We start from the raw sequence: 8087 nt of genomic DNA, 5'->3' as shown, positions 1-8087 counted from the left end.
GTGCAATAAAAAAAAAAAAAAAAAATATATATATATATATATATATATATATATATATATATATATTTATATTTATTAATTTATTTATTATAGTGCAGCTTACCAATTCTTAGATGTGATGGCTGCATTTGTTTTTTTTTTTATTCTCCCTTTCTGTTGATCTGGCCAGTAAATCTGTTTGTTTCTCAGAAGCACAAGCTCTCCAGCAGAAGGTATCCGATTCTGTGGATGAGACAAACCATTTACCACTGGCAGGGGTGCTTACAATGATCGGCTTTTATTTATTTATGTAAAATCTTTATCCGAAAAGGAAAGAATAAAAAAACAGTTTGCTGTAACCAGGGCTGGGACAAGGGGTGAGCAAGGAGGGCGCTGCCCTGAGCACTGTGGTATCATAAGAGGTGGGGGGGGGGGGGGTTGCACCACAAGGAGATTGGGGGGATGCTATTTGTGTTGGGAGGGGGAATTTGGGCGGCGGCAGGGGGTATGAATTGCTCTAGGAGGGAAAATTTTGTAAATTTTTTTTTTGGAAAATTGGTGCTAGAAGTTGTAATTTGGAGGGATTTGTGTTGGGAGGGGGGATGGGGGGAAGAGGATTTGTGCTAGAAGGGGGGAATTGGGGGGGGTTGTGCTAGAAGAGGTGATATGGTGGATGGGCAAGGTGATTTTTTTTTGGGGGGGGGGGAATTTGTGGTAGTAGGGGTGATTGGGGTGTTTGTGCTAGGCGTGGAAATTTGGAGGGGGGATTTGTGCTAAGATGGTGGATGGGGGAAATTTGTGCTAGGAGACAGAACAGAACAAATGCAGAATATTCTACTTTTGTTGACTGCACTGGAGTGAACTCGGCTCATTGGAATCCATGTTAAACACTATCCATGCGTTTTTTGATGCAGAATAAAAACGCACTGTGCTGAACCTGGTCTGACCCAACCCTTAGTGTTGTTTTGCACTGCCGTGACTTGTCATGTGACTTGAGAGTTCAAAGTCGCAACAACAAGTCGCACCCCATTAACGGCAATGGAATGGTTCGGATTGGTGCGACTCAAGTCGCAGCGACTTAGAAAAAGGGTTCCTGCACTACTTTTGGAGGCGACTTCATCGCGGCTTGCAGTGACTTTGGTTAATGAAGTCGCAAGCAAGCCGCAGTGAAGTTGTGCAGGATGTCCTCTGTCGAAGTGACACGACTTTGAAGCGGTGTGGGTGTGAAGCAGCACTTAGGGCCGCTTCACACTCGATGCAGGCCAGTGCGTTTTAACGTGAGTTTTGATGTGTTGGCAACAGGCATTAGCAAACCTTTAGTCGATGACTTTTATCCCCATCCACTCCAAATTATACATTTAAAAACGCATTGTAAATGCACTTCAATACGCATGTCAGTGCACAAAGAAAACGCACATGTTATCGCACCTACTATTAATACAATAAAAAGCGCAAGCATCAATGTAAATGGGCACTTTTGTGTCAGCACTAATCTGCATGCTTCTCCTCAAGCATAATTGCCCCCCCAGCACAAATCCTTGCCCCCTCACTCAGATCCTCTCTCTCCCCAAATCCCTACCCCCCCAAAAAAAAACACTCCTCGGACCCTCAAAATTTCCTCTCCGAGTACACATCCCCCTCCCATTCCAAATCCCCCCTCTCAGCACAAATCCCCTCTCCCCATTTTCACTCCTAGTACAAATGTCTCCCAATTATCCCTACTAGCACAAATCCCTTCCCCCATCCCAGAACACATCACTCCAAATCACCACTCCTAACATCCCCCCTCCCTCCCCCAAAAGTGTAAATGGGCACTTTTGTGTCAGCAAATCCCCCCAAACAAATAATAATTGAGCACTAATTTGCATGCTTCCCCTCAAGCATAATACCCCCCCAGCACAAATCCTTTCCCCCCCAACTCAGATCCTCTCTCTCCTCAAATCTCCACTCCCCCAAAAAAACACTCCTCGAACCCCCAAATTTCCCTTCCGAGTACACATCCTCTCCCCCCTCATTCCAAATCACCCTCTCAGCACAAATCCCCCCGTTTAATTTCCCCTCCTAGCACAAATCCCCCCCCATTTTCCCTCCTAGCACAAATCCCCCCCCCCCCCATTTTCCCTCCTAGCACAAATCCTCTTCCCCCCATCCCAACACACATCACTCCAAATCACCACTCCTAACATTCCCCTCCCCCAAATTCCCCCCTGGAGAAATTCTAAAGCCCTATCAAACCCCAACAGTGCACATGGGCACTTTTGTGTCAGCAAATCCCCCCCCCCCCAATAAATAAATAAATTGAGCACTAATCTGCATGCTTGCCCTCAAGCATAATACCCCCCCAGCACAAATCCTTGCCCCCCCAACTCAGATCCTCTCTCTCCCCAAATCCCCACCTCCCCAAAAAAATATCACTCCTCAAACCCTAAAATTTCCCCTACGAGTACACATCCTCCTCCTCCATTCCAAATCCCCCCCTCCACAAAAAATTCCCCTCCTAGCACAAATGTCTCCAAATTATCCCTACTAGCACAAATCCATTTCCCCCCCTCTAACATATCCCCTCCCCTAGCACAAATCCTCTTCCCCCATCCCAACACACATCACTCCAAATCACCACTCCTAACATTCCCCCCCCCCCCCAAATTTTCCCTCCTAGAGCAATTCTAAAGCCCTACCAACCCCCAAATTCCCCCTCCCAACACAAATCCCCCCCCACCTCACATGATACCACAGTGCTCAGGGCAGCTGCCCCTCCTGCCCCCTCCCCCCTGTCTTGTATTGTGACATGTCAGGAATTTATTCATAGTACAGCCACTGACAGGTCCTCTTTGATTTTCAAGATATATTACATATATACATGTAATAATAACATACATATTATTTGGCTACAAATTTGGTAAAAAAAAAAAAAAGTTTTCCAGCCAATTTTCAGTATTTATTTTCCGCTCTTAAATGGCATGCGCTGACTGCGAGAATCTCCCCCGCCACGCCGGACGCTCACCCCAGACACCCAGAGTAGAGCGGCTTGGCTTGGGTTGGCAGTTGCTAATGCAGAGCGAATGTTTCCTCTATAGAAGGTCCTGGAAGAGGAAGAACATTCCTGAGGACAGCGGAGGATTCGGGACAACGACAGGAAGAAGATGGCACAGATAACGCCTTATTTCCCTAAATTGTCTTCCTGTCCTGTCTGCCATGGGAACTGGATGGAGAACAAGTCATGTACCCGCCGCGCCAGTCTCCGCCCGCTCAACGCTTCCCAATGAGTGCTGCTGATATTTTTTTTTTTATAACAAAGTGACTTCTGGATATTAAAAGCAGAACTTCAGCCAAAAATAACAAGATAAAAAATAAATAAAAGTGCATTAAAGAATGAAATAAAACCAGTTTTCCCCCTGCAGTGCTTTTTTTCTGCCAGTAGATGTGCTCAGTCTGATGACCATCATTCAACCCACTTCCTCTGAGCCCAGCCAGTCCTGGATCTGCCTGCAGCTTCTGATCAGCACATGAACTGATTGGCTGCTTCTTCCTCCCACACTCCAGCCCTGCTGTACAGTGACTGCAAGAAGGTGATAAACACTCAGGTGCTTACACAGCTTGCATGCGCATGCAGAGAGCTCATCTCTCTCTCTCTCTGTCACTCTGTTCTCTCATCCTATAAGCATGCTTTTTGTCAGCACATGAACTGATTTGCTGCTTCTTCCTACAACACTGCAGCCCTGCTGTACAAGGACTGCAAGAGGGTGATACCCACTCAGGCACTTACACTCAGTTCCGGGACAAGGTCATCCAGTGCCCGGGCAAAGATGCCAAACCCCCTCATTCTTGATGTGCAAGCTTAGGGGATCCTACACACAGTGGTGACTCGCTTGTCAAAATCACTGTCACTGTCATCCTTGTAACAGAAGGAAGGCACCATCACCCCCCCCCCCCCCCCCCCCCCACACACACCTCCCAACTTTCTGAGATGGGAACAAGGGACACCTATTAACAAAAGTATGCAGGCATAGGACACACACCCTGCCACGCCCCCCTAAAGGAGAATTATTTACACAAAAAAAAAAAAAAAAAAAAAGGATTAGTTAAAGGGGTTGTAAAGCTTTGTTTTTTATTTTCTAAATAGGTTCCTTTAAGCTAGTGCATTGTTGGTTCACTTACCTTTTCCTTTGATTTCCCTTCTAAATTTTTTTTTCTTTGTCTGAATTTTTCACTTCCTGTTTCTCCTCAGTAAACTTCACACCATCATCTGAGCGGTGTTTAGTCAGCCAGGACAGCTTACTGAACAGCTTACTAAGGAGGAACAGGAAGTGAGAAATTCAGACAAAGAAAACAAAGAAAAAAAAAATTTAGAAGGAAAATCTAAGGAAAAGGTAAGTGAACCAATAATGCACTAGCTTAAAGGAACCTATTTAGAAAATAAAAAAACGAACCTTTACAACCCCTTTAAAGTGGAGGGCCATCCTAAAAAAAAAAAAAAAAATAGCATTAATATTTCTTAAAGAATGTAAAAAAAAAAAGAGAAATTTCCTGCCCAGGCCATTTTTCAGCTTTCAGTGCTGTCGCACTTTGAATAACAATTGCGCGGTCATGCAACCCAAATTAATCTTTAATCATTTTCTTCACACAAACAGAGCTTTCTTTTGGTGGTATTTAATCACCACTTGGGTTTTGATATTTTACTAAAAAAAATGAAAGTTTTGAAAAAAAAAAAAAAAAGTTTTTCTTAGTTTCTGTCGGTAAATTATGTAAATAAGTCATTTTTCTCCTTCACTGATGTGCACTCAGGAGGCGGCACTGATGAGGAAGGCACCTTTATGCCGCACTGATGGGCACTGATAGGCGGCTGATGGGCACTGATAGGTGGCACTATTGGGTACTGTTAGGCGGCACTGATGGGCACTAATGGGTGGCACTGACTGACACCAATAATGGGCACTGATTTGTGTCACTGATGTGCATTGATTGGTAGCACTTCTAGGGCTTTACTGTAATCAGGACACTGATGATCAGTGCCCTGATTACATGCCCTGTTCTCCTGCCGCTGATCGGCTCTCCTCGCTGCACCCTCTGTCAGTGAGAGGTGAGGAGAGCCGATTAACAGCACTTCCTGTATTGTGACTGGCTGTGATTGGACACATGGTTAACCACTTCAGCCCCAGGGGGGATTTGCCCTCTTAATGACTGGGCCATTTTTTGCGATATGGCACTGTGTCGATTTAACTGACAATTGCGCGGTTGTGCGACGATGTACACAAAGTGTATGAGCTTTCTTTTGGTAGTATTTGATCACCCCTGCGGTTTTTATTTTTTGCGCTATAAACAAAAAAAGGCCGACAATTAAAAAAAATATATATATATATATATATATATATATATATATATATTTTTTTTTTTTTTTTTTTTTACTTTTTGGTAATTACAAATCCCAAAAAAATGTAAAAAAATATAAATGTATTCATCAGTTTAGGCCAATATGTATTCTTCTACATATTTTTGGTAAAAAAAATTGCAATAAGCGTATATTGATTCGTTTCCCCAAAATTACAGCGTCTACAAAAAGGGGGATAGATTTATAGCATTTTTATTATTTTTTTTTTTTACTAGTTATGGCGGCGATCTGCGATTTTTTGCAGGACTGCGTCATTGCGGCAGACAGATCGGACACTTTTGACACTTTTTTGGACCACTGACATTTATACAGCGATCAGCGCTACAAAAATGCACTGATTACTGTATAAATGTTACTGGCAGGGAAGGGGATAACACTAGGGGCGATCAAGAGGCTAAGTGTGTTCCCTATGGAGGTATTTGTAACTGTGCGGGGGGTGGGGGGGAGGGGACTGACTGGAGTTGAGAGATCGCTGTTCCTGGTCACTAGGAACAGACAATCACCCTGTACTCTCCTGTCAGAACAGGGATCCACCTTGTTAACATTGACAGATCCCCGTTCTAGCGCTGTGAAAAAAGGGATCGCAGGTGGCCAGCGGACATGGCGGCCACCGGCCATTCGCATTGGATCCGGCTAGCACATGATCGGAAAGCTCCCAGTTAGCCGCCGGTAACTGTGTCGGGAGCGTGCAGGGCGCTCACGCTCTCGGCACAGCTGAATTGACCCCAATTAATGCAAATATACGACCGCTCGGTGCCAAGGCCCACCTGCCGAGAGGCCGCATATTTTCATTCAGCCGCCACCAAGGCATTAATGTTGGTTAACAATGGCAGCTCCTAGAATTGCCCTTCACACCTGAGCGTATCGATTTTTTTTTTGTTTGTTTGTTTTTGGGTGTTTAGGCTTTTTTGGCGTTTTAACATTTTTATTTTAGCATTTTTAAATTGCTTTTGAGCTTTGGTGATTTTTCTTTTATTAACCAATAGAGAAAAATATCATCAGTTTCATCATTTGTTGCTATGTTTTTCTTCCACTTTTATTTATTATTATTATTATTTATTATTACTTTTTTTTTTACTTTTAACCCTATGGGGTTAGGGGTTAATTAACATATTTATTATTTACTTATTATTAATTTATTTTGTTAGGTTAGGGGTTAAAGTATAACTAATGGCAAAACTTTTTTTTTTTTCCGTTTTTGATAGAGTGGAGATTAATTAGAACTGCTGTCAGTTTTTATTGCAGTCTGTGCCCTCGTTAGGGAGATCCATCCCATTATCATTGAAAGTAAAAGAAAATCCAAAATTTTGGGTTGTCCCCTGGAAAGTAATAGGAGGGAAAATCTTCCAATGGGGACACTAGTTTTGGTGAACTGGGGGATGCCCAAGGAATTCCCTTAATTTTCTGGAATTTCCTCTCACTTCCTGTTTGGCTATGGGACAGGAAGTGAAGGGAAATCTCCACAATGAGACACAGATGGCGGAAAAAGAAAAATCTGACAGGGCTTATAACCCTCCCTTGCCCTATCCAAAATGAAAAGGAAAAAGTTTTGCCTATAGTTCTGCTTTAATATTACGGATATTTTATTTATTTTATTTTAAAAGTATTTATTTATTTCAGTTATTTTTTTGATTTATTATTTATGTTTTGTTTAGTTCTTTATGATTATAATTATTTATGTATTTTATTTCATTAATTAATTTATTTATTACTTATTTTTATTTCACGATAGCATTTGAGCAGAAAAACGCTCAGAAACGCGTGACAAAACGCGCTAAAACGCTCAAATCAAGAGTTTTTTTTTTCTATGAGAAACAAAAAAAAAAAAAAAGCTTCAAAAAATGCACCAATCTGCTGATTTGAACTACAAAAAAAAAAAGCTCCCAAACTATTTTTGCGCTTCAGGTGACTTGGAGTGGAGATGTGAACCAACTCCATAGAGAATATTAGATTTTTTGTTTCTCCTCCAGCGTTTTGGAGCTGCTGAGGTGTGAATGGGGCCTTAAGCTGGCCATACACCATACAATTTTCTTACTGAATTTTCTTTAGATTTACCTTCAACTAGCATACAAATTGAAAAGTGTTTAGGTTTGACCTCGTATTATATGGTTTTGGTAAATCTAAAGGAAAATTGTACAATAAAATTGTATAATGTATGGCCAGCCTTAATCTAATAATGATACATTCTATTGCAATTAGATTCAGCAGGCTTTTTATTGTGCTTCTGGGTAGGACTGCAGTCACACGATTCCTTCCAGTCTAGTAGGATGATGCTAAAAACCTAGAAATCTCGTGGCAGTTTGTAGGGTGAGGCTACCGGGAACCGCGGGATATTGATTCCGGCGCCGCCGACCCTGGCTTGTCTGTTTTCTATAACACGGTTTTATAAATTCCCCGCAGGTCGTTTCCATCGGCTGAAGAATCCCAGACGCGGATAAACCTGCGCGGCATCGCTATGAATTACTGCACGATGCCAGAGCCCGCCATGACCAATAACGCCACTTTTACCCGCTCACAGCTTATTTGTGTTACAGCGCAGATTGAAGGCAGCGGCGAGCTGTGAGTGTACACTACGTGCAAATAAAACAGGTCTGATTATTTTCCCTGGAAACTGATCCCTGCAAATACTGCGCAGAATTGCCTTTCTCTGTGATAGAGATGTCATACAACATTACTGTCCCCCCCCCCACCCCCTGTCACTTCTCATCTGCACCCTTCT

This window comes from Lithobates pipiens, unplaced genomic scaffold (assembly GCF_037356315.1).
Source record: "Lithobates pipiens isolate NorthernLeopardFrog02 unplaced genomic scaffold, aLitPip1_a1.2 Scaffold_19, whole genome shotgun sequence".
In the NCBI taxonomy this organism is placed as follows: Eukaryota; Metazoa; Chordata; class Amphibia; order Anura; family Ranidae; genus Lithobates; species Lithobates pipiens.
The sequence above is the reverse complement of the archived record's forward strand: the minus strand, read 5'-3'. Positions refer to the sequence as shown.